This window comes from Ceratotherium simum, chromosome 19, assembly GCF_057802395.1.
Source record: "Ceratotherium simum simum isolate JZ-2026a chromosome 19, ASM5780239v1, whole genome shotgun sequence".
Lineage (NCBI taxonomy): Eukaryota > Metazoa > Chordata > Mammalia > Perissodactyla > Rhinocerotidae > Ceratotherium > Ceratotherium simum.
In genome coordinates, this window is record NC_141918.1 from 2,046,840 (window position 1) to 2,061,786 (window position 14,947).

At 39.4% G+C, this 14,947-nt stretch overlaps 1 protein-coding gene and 1 long non-coding RNA gene across 2 annotated transcripts in view; one reads left to right on the top strand and one right to left on the bottom strand.

Annotated features, from left to right (window-relative positions):
- LOC147914486 (uncharacterized) overlaps positions 1 to 13,591 on the top strand; it is a 107,791-nt gene extending 94,200 nt beyond the window's left edge. The window contains exon 4 of the long non-coding RNA XR_015555212.1: positions 11,075 to 13,591. This is a non-coding gene — a long non-coding RNA (uncharacterized LOC147914486). The remainder of the gene's footprint in view (positions 1 to 11,074) is intronic.
- The window catches only part of FILIP1 (filamin A interacting protein 1), a 95,844-nt gene that overhangs the window by 59,456 nt on the left and 21,441 nt on the right, over positions 1 to 14,947 (bottom strand). The window lies entirely within an intron of this gene.

The window sequence follows — 14,947 nt, forward strand, 5'->3', positions numbered from 1 at the left end:
GACGTGTGTGTGGAAAGATCGTTCATCTGCTGTGTTGAAAACACAGACATTCTGAATCAGCAGGCCTGTTGGTGTAGCCCAGGGATTGCTATTTAAAATGCCTGCGCAGGTGATTCTCAAGCGCAGCCACACTTGGGAATCACGGCTTTAAGGCAGACCAACTGATTGAGCACCAAAAGCACTGAACTGGCTGCTGTGTCCGCTCGAGGCCCCCTCGGCAGCGTTGTCTGATTCCCAGGGACTTGCTGACCCCACAGGTGTCCCAGTGTTCTCGCTGTCTTATCAGTTCAGCAAGAAGTCCTGGTCGCCTCAGACCAGCAGCCTATACCAGGAGCATCCCTGGAAATTGTTGGAAGTGATTGCCAGTTCTGGACAAAGCAGGGTAACCAACTGTCCCAGTTTTCCTGAGACTAAGAAGAGCAGGGGCCCACAAAGCTGGACTTTTCAAAATCAGGACAGTCCCAGGCAAACTGGGATGAGTTTGTCATCCTGGAGCAAACACCAAGTAGGCAGGAGACTGGATATTCCAAAATGTCCAGGGAAGCCATAGTGGACTTACCATACTTAGGAACCGAATTTTATTGACAGCGTTTCCAAAACTTAACTTTCTTTAAAAGCAAAATGACATTATTGACGATTATGCCTGATGACAATTTTAAATATTTTTTAAAGTTGTGGGATTTTTTAATGTTTGGGGAAAAGGCCATAACTAGTAGGAAAGAATGCTTAGTTCTTATGCTCATGTGACATAGTTTTTTCCACACTTCTAAAATGGCTATGTGTCTAACTCTGGGAGGACAGGATGGAATCAAAATGAGCCTTGGAGCCTCCAGTTAAACATGGTGCATCCTCCTGAAGCACTCAGATTACCTAAAGACTAGGCGGTGGGTGATAAGTACTTTAAAACTCAAAACATTAATACAAATTTAATATTCACTTTTATGTTTAGGACAAAACACAAGACTTAAAAAACATTTGCTTGAGGCGGAGAGCTTGCGACAGATTTTTAGGTGATGCTGCCAGGATCGCCAGCATGGTGGTCCACTCACTTAGGTTGAGAGGCAGCACATCCAGTAGGAAGTTTGAGAAGCCTGCCCTTACCTACTGACACTGCACACCTCAAACAAGGCACTCTCTGCTAGGAGCTGCTGGCCTTAAATGGAGGACGCATGTTGAGGAAAAAGTAAATCCATTTCTATGCTTATGGAAGAACCAGAATGTCACAATTCCTAAACACTATCACTTCTTTATCTTATTTAGTGAACTACCTAAATATGGTCCTTTTGCTGCAGTGAACCAAAAAGCCCTAGAAAAAATGGTCCTGGAAGACCACTGCATGCCCATTCTGTGAATGCTTTCCCATTCTGGGAACTCAATTCAGTATTCTTTATCTATTTACATATGGTAATTTATTAGTTTACTTCTCTATTTCTTTCTCAGGCTGTGAGCTGTTTTGAGGACAGGGAGTGTATCTATAATATCTACTAAGAGTGCCTTCCCACATGATAGGCACTCAGTAAATATTTGTTGAAATAAAGAAAAGTAAAATTAAGTGATGTAAAGTCAGAGAGGCATAAAAGGGCACTAAAAATCTCAGAACAACCTTAACTACTTAGCCTTGTTAAAAAGATCTAAACAATTACATTTTGTCAACTTCTACTCTTTCATCTGACATTCTTGTCTACAATTTAGGAGTCACTTTGTTCTTCTTAAGTTTATTCCAAAAAGAAAATATGTAAACTGAATAAGGAAAAACAGTTCATTCCACCAGAATGTTGCAACAGGAAATGGACTATCTTTAAAACTCATACAAATTGAATTATACTATTTACCCTAGTTAGGTAAATACAAATGTTATAAATGTAGTGGAAGAAAAAAACCTATGTAATTTATAATGTTATTAGCTATTACTATAGAAATTAAGCCCACTTTTTTCTCCTGAATTTTAGAAAGCAAAGTTAACATGATTAGTAATACAACAACATATAAGAAGAAGATTCAGACACGGTTAGTTTAAAGGGCCATTGGGGCTAAAAATGTGTCTTTTGGTTTCTCTGGAGAAATTTCTCTTCACAACCATAGGGTCAATAGTAGCCTAAAAGTCTCTATACATCTTTTTCATTAAAGACCATTCCTTTCTAGCACTTCAGACTGAATATCATCCAAAAGAAATCTTTTATTAAAATATCACAAGCAGATGCTATTTTTTCATGTTAAAACTTGCTTTTATTATCACCATCATAGCTTGAATTTTTAAAAGTAAAATTCTCAAAATTCCAATGATGTTTTTGCAGAAACAAAAAAGTCCATCCTAAAATTCATGTGGAATTTCAAGGGACACAAAATAGCCAAAACAATCTTGAAGAATGAAGTTGGAGTTCTCATACTTTCTGGTTTCAAAACTTACTACAAACTACAAAGCTACAGTAATCAAAACATTGTGGTACTGGCATGAAGACAACATATAGACCAGTGGAATCGAATAGAGAACCCACAAATAAACTCTCCAGTATATGATCAAATGATTTTCAACAAGGATGCCAAGACCCTTCAATGGGGAAAGGACAGTCTTTTTAACAAATGATGTTGGGAAAACTGGATATCCATGTGCAAAAGAATGACGTTGGACCCTGACCTTACCCCAGATACAAAAATTAGCTCAAAATGAATCAAAGACCTAAATGCAAGAGCTAAAATTCTTAGAAGAAAACATAGAGAAAAAACTTCGTGGCATTAGATTTGGCAATGATTTCTTGGATATGACACCAGCAACAGCAAAGGCAACAAAAGAAAAAATAAATAAACTGAACTACGTCAAAATTAAAAAACATCTGTGTATTGAAGAACACAATCAACAGAGTGAAAAGCAACCCACAGAATGGGAGAAAATACTTGCAAATCACATGTGTGATTAAGGATTAATATCTAGAATATATAAAGAACTCCTAAAACTCAACAAAAAAAACCAAACAAACTGATTTAAAAGTGGGCAAAGGACTTAACAGACATTTCTCTAAAGATGATACATAAATGGCCAACAAGCACATGAAAAAATGCTCAGTATCACTAATCATTAAGGAAATGCAAATCAAAACCACAGTGAGGGGCCCGCCTGGTGGCATAGTGGTTAAGTTCGTGCACTCTGCTTCGGCAGCCTGGGGTTTGTGTGTTCAGATCCCGGGCACAGACCAACGCACCGCTCATCAAGCCATGCTGTGGTGGCATTCCATATACAAAATAGAGGAAGATTGGCACAGATATTAGTGCAGGGACAATCTTATTCAAGCAAAACGAGGAAGATTCTCAACAGATGTTAGCTCAGGGCCAACTTTCCTCACCAAAAAAAAAAAAAACCCACAAAATACCACAGTGAGATACCACTTCACACCCATTAAGATGGCTATCATAAAATGGCAAAAGACCTGAACAGACATTTCTCCAAAGAAGATATACAGATGGCCAACAGACACATGAAAAGATGTTCAAAATCACTAACTATCAGGGAAATGCAAATCAAAACTACAATGAGATATCACCTCATGCCCGTCAGAATGGCTATAATTAACAAGACAGGAAACAACATATGTTGGAGAGGATGTGGAGAGAAGGGAACTCTCATACACTGCTGGTGGGAGTGCAAACTGGTGCAGCCACCATGGAAAACAGTATGGAGATTCCCCAAAAAATCAAGGATAGAACTACCATAGGATCCAGCTATTCCACTGCTGGGTATTTATCCAAAGAACTTGAAAACACCAATGCGTAAAGATACAGGCACCCCTGTGTTCATTGCAGTGTTATTCACAATAGCCAAGACTTGGAAGCAACCTAAGTGCCCATCAAGGGACGAATGGATAAAGAAGATGTGGTATATATACACAATGGAATACTACTCAGCCATAAGAAACGATGAAATCCAGCCATTTGTGACAACATGGATGGACATTAGGGTATTATGCAAAGTGAAATAAGTCAGAGGCAGAAGGTCAAATACCGTATGATTTCCTTCATTAAGTAGTAGATAATAGCAACAATAAACAAACACATAGAGACAGAGATTGGATTGGTGGTTACCCGAGGGGAAGGGCAGAGGGAGGAGGGTGAAAGGGATAATTCAGCACATGTGTGTGGTGATGGGTTGTAATTAGTATTTTGGTGGTGAACATGATGTAATCTATGCAGAAATAGAAGTATAATGATGTACACCTGAAATTTATACAATGTTATAAACCAATGTTACTGCAATAAACAAAAAATTTAAAAAAATAAAATAAAATAAAATAAAATGAAGATGGCTATCATTAAAAAAAAACAGAAAATAACAATCATTGGCAGGGATGTGGAGAAATTGCACTCCTGGTGAAAATGTAAAATGATGCAGCCACTATGGAAAACAGTCTGGTGGTTCCTCAAAAAATTAAAAATAGAACTACCATATGACCCAGCAATTCCACTTCTGGGTATATACCCAAAAGAATTGAAAGCAGGGACACTCATGTTCATAGCAGCATTATTCACAATAGACAAAAGGTGGAAGCAACCCAAGTGTCCATTGACAGATGAATGGATAAACAAAATGTGGTATATACATATAATGCAATATTATTCAGCCTTAAAAAGGAAGAAAATTCTGACACATGCTACAACATGGATGAACCTTGAAGACATTGTGTTTAGAGAAATAAGCCAGTCACAAAAGAACAAATACTATATGAGGTACTTAGAATAGTCAAATTCATAGAGACAGAGAATAGAACAGTGGTTGTCAGAGGGAAGGGAGGATGGAGAGTTAGTGTTCAACGGGGACAGAGTTTCAGGTTTGGAAGATGAAAAAAGTTCTGGAGATGGATGGTGGTGATGGTGCACAAGGTGAATGCATTTAATGGCAATGAACTGTACACTTAAAAATGGTTAAAATGGTAAATTTTATGTTATGTATATTTTACCACAGTTTTTTTAAAAAAATTAGAAGTATCTTGTTCACCCCCAAAAAATTCAAATAAGAAAAGAAAATAAAAATCATCCCCTATCCTTTATCTAGAGATTACCACTTTAAAAAAAAAGTAAAATTCCATGTAATAAATTACAAAAGTACAGTCACATTTTTCTTGAGATTAGTTAGCTAAATATCACAGTCATCCATGGATTTAAATACATTTTCATTACTTGTGTGGTTTTCTTCTTTTTTCTTTTTTACACATGTTGGGCTATTAATAGTATGACAGCTGCTATGTCCCAGAGTAGAAATTAGATAAGGTCACAGGTGCCCCTATGCAGTGCTCTGACTCTACAGTGTATAATTTCTTAAATTCCAAAATACTACAAGCTTTTTGTCCTGTGTTAATAAAGGCCTTGGGCAGAGCCCCTAAACTGCCCACTTCTATACGTATCAGGTCCTGCAGATGGGTCCAGCTTGCCGTGAACCAGTGGAGAAATTGAATTCTTTAGAACATGGGAGAAGCCATTGCTAAGGCACAACTAGATGATTATCTTCCTACTATAATTGTTTATACAGCTCCGTAAATTTAATCGCTTCAACATAAACCATCTAGATGAGACCGGAGAGAGACAGAGCATCTGTACCAGATCTGGTACCAGACAGCTCTGTACAGACATCCCTGGTACAACTCAGCTTATTAGATTAAATTTTCTTCACCACCTTACTTTTTCCTATGATTATCTCCTTTTCAGATGGTCTCTGGAAGTTATTTTTCAAGCTTGAGTGAAATCCTTCCATGTAATCCCGACTGGAGAAATGACTGGCAGGGTGGCCTTGCCACAGGGCTATTTGCACGAGGCACCAAGGCTCTTCCTGGGAAAAGAACTCATCCCAAGGGAGGAACAGCACCATTTTGGTTGAAGGACAACGGTGCAGGGTCAGAGGGGAAGGATGAGTCTGAGTGCAGCACAGTGTCTGTCACTCAGACCCCCCTCCAGCTCACCCCCATTGATCCATGCCTAAGTCCCAGGGTGAGGGACTGCCATAAAAGACCCAAATAAAAACTGGAGGAATTGGTAAATTAGAATTCAAGGCATCGCAGCTTCAGTAGCAAGGGGCGAAGTGGGGAGGGGCAGCCCTCTCCATATCTGTATCATGCTCTCAGAGTAGACATCAGCCAGAGCAGCCTCCAAGTAGACGTCAACTGACATAAACAGAAGAGCAAGCCTTCGGGACGCACACAGCAGTGTTGGCCGTGCTTCCAGCAGGCACGCACAGGGCAGCCGTCATTACCACAGCGGGCTGGAGGAGGAAAAATGGCAAAATGGCGGATGGCAAAGGGCAGTCCCGAAGAGGGTGTGGAACATGTGTGGGTCATCCTCTGGGGACTTCTGGCCATTACGGGAGGAACCAAGGCAGCCTGGCATCCACAGAGCAGGTGGGCGCAGAGGCAGGAGAGGGAGAGACAGCTGGGTGAAGTTTCTTTGATCTTGTTTTTATCCCCTGACTGGTAAGGCCTGGGAAACATGAGTAATACTTTTTCAAAAGGGAAAATATATCAATCAAACAAGATAGGACTACATAGTCTAGAGGGAAGTTATACATGAGGTTTATTTGAATCACATAACATTGAATTCCTTTGGATTTGCTGTGGGTTTTGATGTATTCATTTCAGCCTCTGACCAAAGTGAATTTTATATTTATAACATACATTCGACCCACTTAAAACAGTTAGCGTTTAATTTTTTGAACAAAAATACAAGAATATCTCAGCCATTATGAACCTACAGGGAATGTCACACTGGATATTTACTTTTATAAGTAATTGAGAGTTAGTACTTTAAACATTAGAGTTTTTCATTTTGAGGAGATGGGAATAGGAACATCCTCAAATGTATTGTAACGTCCCTTCTCTTAGAAAGAGTATCAAGCACAGAAGTAAATGTCTTTATGAGAACTCAGAGTGGCCATTCTAAGGATCAATTGTTCTGATGTCCTGAAGATGTATGTTGTTATGTAGTTACTAAACCGACTTGATTTTTGTCTTTCTCTTTAAACAAGTTCCTGAGGTAAATTAGAGCTGGTTTTTTCTTATTTTTACCCATCCTCAAGAGAAGCAATGTGGTAGAAAGAGCATGCGCTTAGGAATCTTGAGTTAGAAACACACATCAGCACTACTGCTAGTGTGACCTTGAACAAGTGAGTCAGCCTCTCTGAAATCAGTTTCTTCATCTGTAACACCAGCACAGCAGTAGCTACCTCACCGGTTTTGTGAGCTGATGTATAAAGGTACCTGGCAAATGTTGGTTACCCTGCACTTTAGGAGTCAGACAAACTGTGGCTCTGCCATTTACTATAGCTATGTGACCTTGGGCCAGGGCTCTGAACCTCAGTCTCCCACCTGTATGAGAATGAAGTATATGTGAAGTGACTAACATAGTGCCTAGAATACAATAGATGCCTAATAAAAGGCCATTTTCTCTTTTCTTTTCTTGTAAGAGTGAGTTGGCTGAGGTGGAACTGTGGGGTTGACTGGGCAACATAACCAGAAGCCTTTCCACAAACTGACGAATAAGTCAAAGGCTGAGGCAGTTTTCTTGTCCCCGTTGCTCTCAATATCCCGTGACTGCCCAAACCACTCCTAACAACATCTGTGAGTCCCACGCCACAGCCCCGAGGCCCCCTGGCCCCGCCCGCTCGGCCTGTGCTTCTTCCTGCGCGGGCTGCACTGTTTGTTGATGAGATTTGAAGGAGCAGCTCCTTCTCTAACTCAAGAACCTGGACCACACTGTTTACCCTCGAGTCTGCAGTTCCTTCATCACCACTGTCAAAAGATTATATTACAGCAGAAATGACTTAACATTTTCTCTAAACTTTTCTTAGTATTCTATTTAAAAGCTGGCGTCAGTAAGAAACAATGTCACAGAGAGCGGCTTGCACTAGCACTCCTGCTGAAAGCAGGCCTTCCTGGAAACGAAGGGGGAACAAAAGTCAAGCCCTCCGACTTAGGGAAAGAAAACAAAAGTACAAAAAGTAGAAATGATAATTTTTTTTAAACATTGCATCTTTAATGTTTAATAAAATTCTTATAAGAGCTCCTACTTAGAATGTCCTTGTTCACAGAAGGGAGGTCCCTGAAAAAGCCACAGACTTCTAGCTATCTGTGATTTGCCAACTGCTTTTCACGGTCACCACTGGGCCTTCTGGGACCGTGTCTGGGTTCGGAATGCCAAAACTACCCTTTCAACGAGAAAATGCAGGTGATTACATCTGCTCATAAAATTATCTTGCTTTTTCACTCTATGGACCAGAGATGGGGCGCATTCAAAAAATTTTAAACAAGAAAACCTTCTGTGTATTGCATCTAATACTGTTGGAGTTTATAGGAGCTACGCGATGCTCTGCGATTTGAGAACGGCCTTTTTTTCGCCTTTTCTAAGCATGTACATTTTCTCATTTGAGGACAGAACAGCTTTTTAAAAATCTACCTTTTACCTTTCACTAGAGAAAGTTTAGATTCCAAAAGATATTGGCTTATTACTTTCATTTATGTTCATGAAATCCCTGTCAAATCTCCGCATGATTCAGGTTCCTTGTTGCATATGAGAAATGAACGACAGTGGGTTCTCATCATCCGCAGCGGGTATTTCCTGTGAGGTCACCACGAGCACTGCATTAGAGAGCACTGAGGCACTGCTCCGGGGCTTCAGAGTTGCCCCTCACCAGCCGCTCCTCACAGCACCTTCACCAGCCCATCAACACATAACCTTGTCTTGTGGGTTTTTCTGTTTGAAGACGAATGAATGAATGAATGGATGAATATACACGAGTAGCTATCTGACTGCTGCATGGGGGAAAGACTTTTTTGAAATGACAAAGAAAAAGATTAGAGAGCCTATGTGTAAAAAAAAATTATAGCCAATTAAATGGCAAGAAAAAGGAAATATCTGTAACAACCATGACAGACAGGGGGTAAGTCCTCAACTATGAAATGTTCACACGAATCAGAGAAAAAGACCTGAAGGCTCACTAGGAAAATGTACGAAAGGTACAAATAGACAATTTGCTGTTATATAAAATGTCCATTAGGAAACAGTTCAACTTAACTAACAGCCAAGGAAATGTCAATTAAAGCAATAATGAGATACCATTGCTCCCCCATAGATCAGGACACGTTTTAGGACTATAATAGTTATTACAAGTGAGAGTTTGATTAATGGGCTTTCTCATAATTTTGTTGGCAGGATATATGGGTTCTGGAATACAATTTGGCAACAGAAGCACACAAGAGACTTTAAAAATAGTCATACCTTTTAATTGAGGAGTTTAACAAGAAAGACAAAGATTGGTGCACAAATATGTTCATTATGATGTTATTTATAACAGGAAAAATTGTAAACAACCTAAATATTCAATAATAAGAAAATAGTTGAGTAATATATAATACATCCATAGGATAAAATATTATAGACTTTAAAAATTATATTTTAAGGGGCTGGCCCTGTGGCCAAGTGGTTAAAGTTCCACACATTCTGCTTCGGTGGTCTGGGTTCTCGGGTGTGGATCCTAGGCATAGACCTACACCATTCGTCAAGTCATGCTGTGGTGGCAACCCACATACAAAGTAGAGGAAGATGGGCACAGATATTAGCTCAGGGACAATCTTCCTCAAGCAAAAAGAGGAAGATTGGCAATGGATGTTAGCTCAGGGCGAATCTTCCTCAGCAAAAAAAAATTATATTTCAACTGATGTTGAATGATGTGGGAAATGCTTATAAAAATATATATTCAAATTTGTATGTATATTGTGCTTGCAATTACGTAAAAAATATATGTGAAGAAAAAAGCTCACCAAAATATTCACTTTTGTTTTTTCGGGTTGGTAGAATTATGGGTGATTGATATTTTTCTTTGTAATTTTTTAATATTTCTAAATCAGTGTTTCTCAAACTTTTTTCAGTTTCACCCTCCTAAGGAGACTTTTTAGATTTTATTTTCCTAATCATCCCCCCTTAAGAAATTTTAAAAATTTCATTTAAAACAAAATTTAAAAATTTAAATTTTATACAGATATACTGTATAACTGTTTAAGTATTGTGGTCTTCTCAACGGCCACAAACCATTGTAACATCTAAAATTTTTTTCTAAGAACCAATTTTCACCCTGTTGGGAACAGCAGTGCTCTCACTGAGAATGCATGTTCTAAATGATGTATATTGAACTGGCTTTACCTTAATAATCAGATAAAATATTTTTTAAAAGAAAGTTCTGGAATGGGTATTTTCAACTCAGAGGAATAAATCTCTAATGGTATATTTTCTGGTCCTCTGGTACCTGAAGTTTTGAAACAATGATTATTCTACCATGCCTAAAATTGCTTGTGTAAGTAAACATCTATTCCAACTAATATGTCTGGTTCTCTATGTGTAATATGAAACTAACATATTTTTCAGGGAAGGACAGAGTTGAGTTTAATAACAACCAATACTTACATTGTATGCTAGTGTGAACAAAATTCTTTTCAGGGGTATTATTTAATTTATTTCTCAACTCCATTCTATAGATAAAAAAATAAAGCTTGGGCCGGCCCCGTGGCTTGGTGGTTAAGTGAGCGTGCTCCAATGCTGGTGGCCCGGGTTCGGATCCCGGGCGCGCACCGAGGCACCACTTCTCTGTCCATCCTGAGGCCGAGTCCCACATACAGCAACTAGAAGGATGTGCAGCTATGGCATACAACTATCTACTGGGGCTTTGGGGGGAAAAAATAAATAAATAAAATCTTTAAAAAAAAAATAAATAAATAAAGCTCAAAGAAATTAAATAGCTTGCCCAAGGTCACATGATTCATAAGAAACAGAGTTATCTGACTCCAAAATATTTATTCTTTCCACTACAAGTTGCTGTGGCATTCAGTAAAAGTTTTCTGTGAAAACCTGATTATAAGCACAAAGCAAGGGAAGGCCCTGGGATGACACTGGCTGGGTAATGCTTCCTGTGCTAACAGTCATCCACAAACGGCGCCGCTACGATCTGCTCCAATTTCCCCAGCTTGACTGGTTTGTATGGTCTTGCCAACATTTTTTGAGCGCTGTCATCTTTTTCATAACTTTCTAAAAATGCTGCTTCTATCTCCAGCCCAGAGCACGTGAGGCAGTGACCCCAATCCTGTGAACTTACTTCTCTGACTCTCCAAGACCCCTGCCAAGCCACCGCTACTCGGAAACAGCCTGGAGCATGACTTCTTGCAACGCACTTTGAAATGGATAAAATATGGGCTCGTGGACATCTGTCTGTTATTTCCTGTACTCGCAGCTTTGTGCTTCTCTATTACCAGAGAATTCTATGGATGACGTCACTTTTCTCTGAAGAGAACAGACCATCAGAGCTTTTCACTGACATAATTAATTATCTAGCTTGATACTAGCTTGATTCTGGGCCGGAAAATTCTCCAGGCACAAGCCCCCAAAAGAATTAACTCTCCTGTGCTTGCCAGCCTTCACCTTTTAAAGAGACAGGGTACCATATCTTTTTTTTTTTTTTCTCAGACACTGATAATGGTATTTTTGTTCAGTGATATCAAGTGACAGAAAGTGAACTGGGGCACTGTTCTATGATTTCACAAGGAAGACCTTTGGTTCAACGGGCAGCACACTCCCAAGGTCGCTGCAGATCAAGTGCACAAAGCACAGCTTTCAGGGCTGAGTCTCAAAGCTACAGGAATGCATCACAATTAGTGAGGAGACTCTTTGGGGGATCTTGTGAATCTGCAGCCAGAAAATGAGATCTCAACCACAGCTAACCATGTTCAATTACCCACAAGGTGAAAAGCTTTAGTTTACCAGCCGCAAAAGCCTAAAACATCAATATATTTAAACTTTACGAGATATAAGAAATTACCAGAATGGCTACCACGTATTTTGAGAGTTTTCACCGAGGTCTGTATATAAATCTAAAGCAAATCAGCCAGTTCATCAGAAAATGTTCCCTCTCCACTCTACTGGGTTTCAAGCTTATGTGAATAAGTTATTATTTGTCTCTTTTAAACTGGGGCCGGCGGGGAAGGACCCACATGGCGGAGTCGTGAGGCGCTGGAGGCAGCCGGCACGTGTGAGCTGCGCCCGCCCTTCTCCAGGTGAGGGGAGGGGAGGAGCCAGGCGCAGCTCAACCCGCTCTGGGCTGGTGGAAACAGCGGCGTCCTAACCCAAAGGATTAACTGAGACCGGAGATTTGAAGGTGCATATAAATATTGCCCCCTCATAAAAGGAATTGTTATTTATGGCCTCTTCTGCTGCCACGATCCTGCATAAACTAGTTTAAATTGTGTTCTCGCCAGATCAATTTACTTTGGTAAATTATCTCTTTAGATCTGCTATCAAAATTTTTGAAGATTCAAAATTATAATGTAATAAATGATGATAAAAAAAAATCAACAGGCTGGCCCCGTGGCCTAGTGGTTAAGGTCAGGGCACTCCACTTTAGCGGCCAGGGTCAGGTTCCCAGGCACAGACATAAACCACTTGTTGGCAGCCATGCTGTGGCAGCAACACACATACAGAGGAATACTGGCACAGATGTTAGCTCAGGGCAAATCTTCCTCAGAAAAAAAAATGATAACATTACAGAATCAACATTAAAGAAAAACTGAAGGTATATGTCACATCCTCCCAAATTCCCCTCCCCAGGGCCAATTCTATTAATAATTTGAAGTAGATCTTTTCAGAATTGTTTTTCTCAATAGATACATAAATACAGAAGTCAACACACACACATTCTCTCTGTCTCTGTGTCTGATATTATTGAGCCCTTACTATATGCCAGGAAATGTGCAAAGTGCTTTTCAAACATGATCTCACTTAAACCTCACAATAACTTTATCAGATAGGTATATGATTATCACCATTTTGCAGATGAGGGATCTGAGGCAGGTACAAAGAAGTTCAGTGATTTGCCCAAAGTCAGACAACTAATAACTGGTGGTGTCAGGGTGAAATCTAGGCAGTCTAACTCCAGAGCTGGCACTCTTAATAGTAGTATATGTTACGAATTCTCTATATACCTATCAATATAGAACTTCTCAAATATGTACCACTTTATTTTTTTATTCACATAGAATGGAAAGGTCAAGAAGGATGAAATTCTATTGATGCTAATACTCATTTCACTAGAACTAACAGTTATGTCTTGTTTTTCAATAAATTGATCGAGTCTACTCTATTTTTACATGTCCCATCTTTCAATTGAGTCTTTTCAGTTTTCACAATTCTTCTTACTTGAATCTGTGACCCAAGGTTTGGATCACACTCTAATACCAAAAAAAAAAAATCCAAGGGAAAGATTAAATAATTGTGTTGGACTAGAATTCCATTGTGTTGAATTTATTGTTTAAAATAAAGATCTCGGGCCGGCCCCGTGGCTTAGCGGTTAAGTGCGTGCGCTCCGATGCAGGCAGCCCGGGTTCGGATCCCGGGCGCGCACAGACGCGCTGCTTCTCCAGCCATGCTGAGGCCGAGTCCCACATACAGCAACTAGAAGGATGTGCAACTATGACATACAACTATCTACTGGGGCTTTGGGGGAAAAATAAATAAATAAATAAAATTATAAAATAAAGATCTCTACTGTGATTATGCCTGTAGTAATTAAATAAAATCTTTACCAAACATCTCTTTAATTTGTCCTGTTCCCTTCTTTCGATGAAAGTTGAAGGGCCTGGCTACTGCTTCTATTTCCACTGGCACCAGCACACACCATGGATGAAGCAGTTAGTTATTGCATTCCTTCTTCCCTCCCTCCTTCCTTCTTTCCTCCCTTCCTTTCTCTCTCCTTCTCTTCCTTCCTTCCTTCCTTCTTCCCTCCCTCCCTCTCTCTCTACCTTCCTTCCTCCTTCCCTCCCTCCATTCCTTGCTTCCTTCTTTTTACTAATTTATTAGCAGCTATGTGTAAAGCTGCTATTCTGCTAGTTGTTGTGATGGATCCCACATGAGTAAGGCACAATCCTTGCATGACTTTATAATCCAGTAGGAATGAGATTTGGAAAGGTAACTGCTATAGCTAATTATTCATCAAGCCACCTTTTGGAAGGAAGGATAGGAGGAAAGTTCTAGAGCATGGGATAGCACAGAGAAGTCATGAGGTATGATTAACTTTGATTCCAGTTTTTTGGCCAACCTAGATGGCTCCAAGCCTTAGCAGAACATTTGATTCATAGAATCATCGGAGTTTGGAGTAGGAAAGAACTTTAACCCCTTAATTTACAGCTAGGGAAACAGAGGTCCAGACAAGCCAATGATTTTCCAAAGAGATACAACTAATTGTTGATTATATATTAGAAACCAGGTCTCATGATTCTCAGACCAGACCAGAGATCTCCATTATATTAAATCACTAGTGAATACACTGCAACAATCTCAAGTAGGAATTAATCCGTATGCTAATTAGTTTTTAAAATGGGAAATGAGCAATAATTTTTGCCAGATCAATTTTTTAAATAAGCATTTGAATGCCATTGGGCACACGTGAGGGAATCCTGACATGCTATAAAATCAATGTTCTAAAATAGTAATTGACATTTTACGGAAATTTGACTGTGTATTCAAATACATTACTTGTCCATTAGCAATAGGAATGTGGTTACTGAGCTCAAAATATTTGATTCAATATTTTTACCTTAATTTTCAGATCAGTACATAAGTAAAGTATTATTTATAGCATGCTTTCTTCCCATATGCAGTTCCTCTAGTCAACCAATTTTTTATAGTCTTCTTGAGGGAAGATGTTGGGAAAACTTGATTTTGTTATAAGCGTATCAATAACTACTCTCAATAACCAATCATCATTCAAAGTGGGGAGCACTCTGGTCAAGCATGTTCCATATCATGGTCTCATTATTTACAGCTCCTTAGGAATTTTTTTTCATGATAGCCTAAGCCTGAGCTAATTTATCTGATGGCATGATGTTGATTCAGATGTTTAAAAATCTCTGCCTTACTAGCTTGTATAATGTTCCCA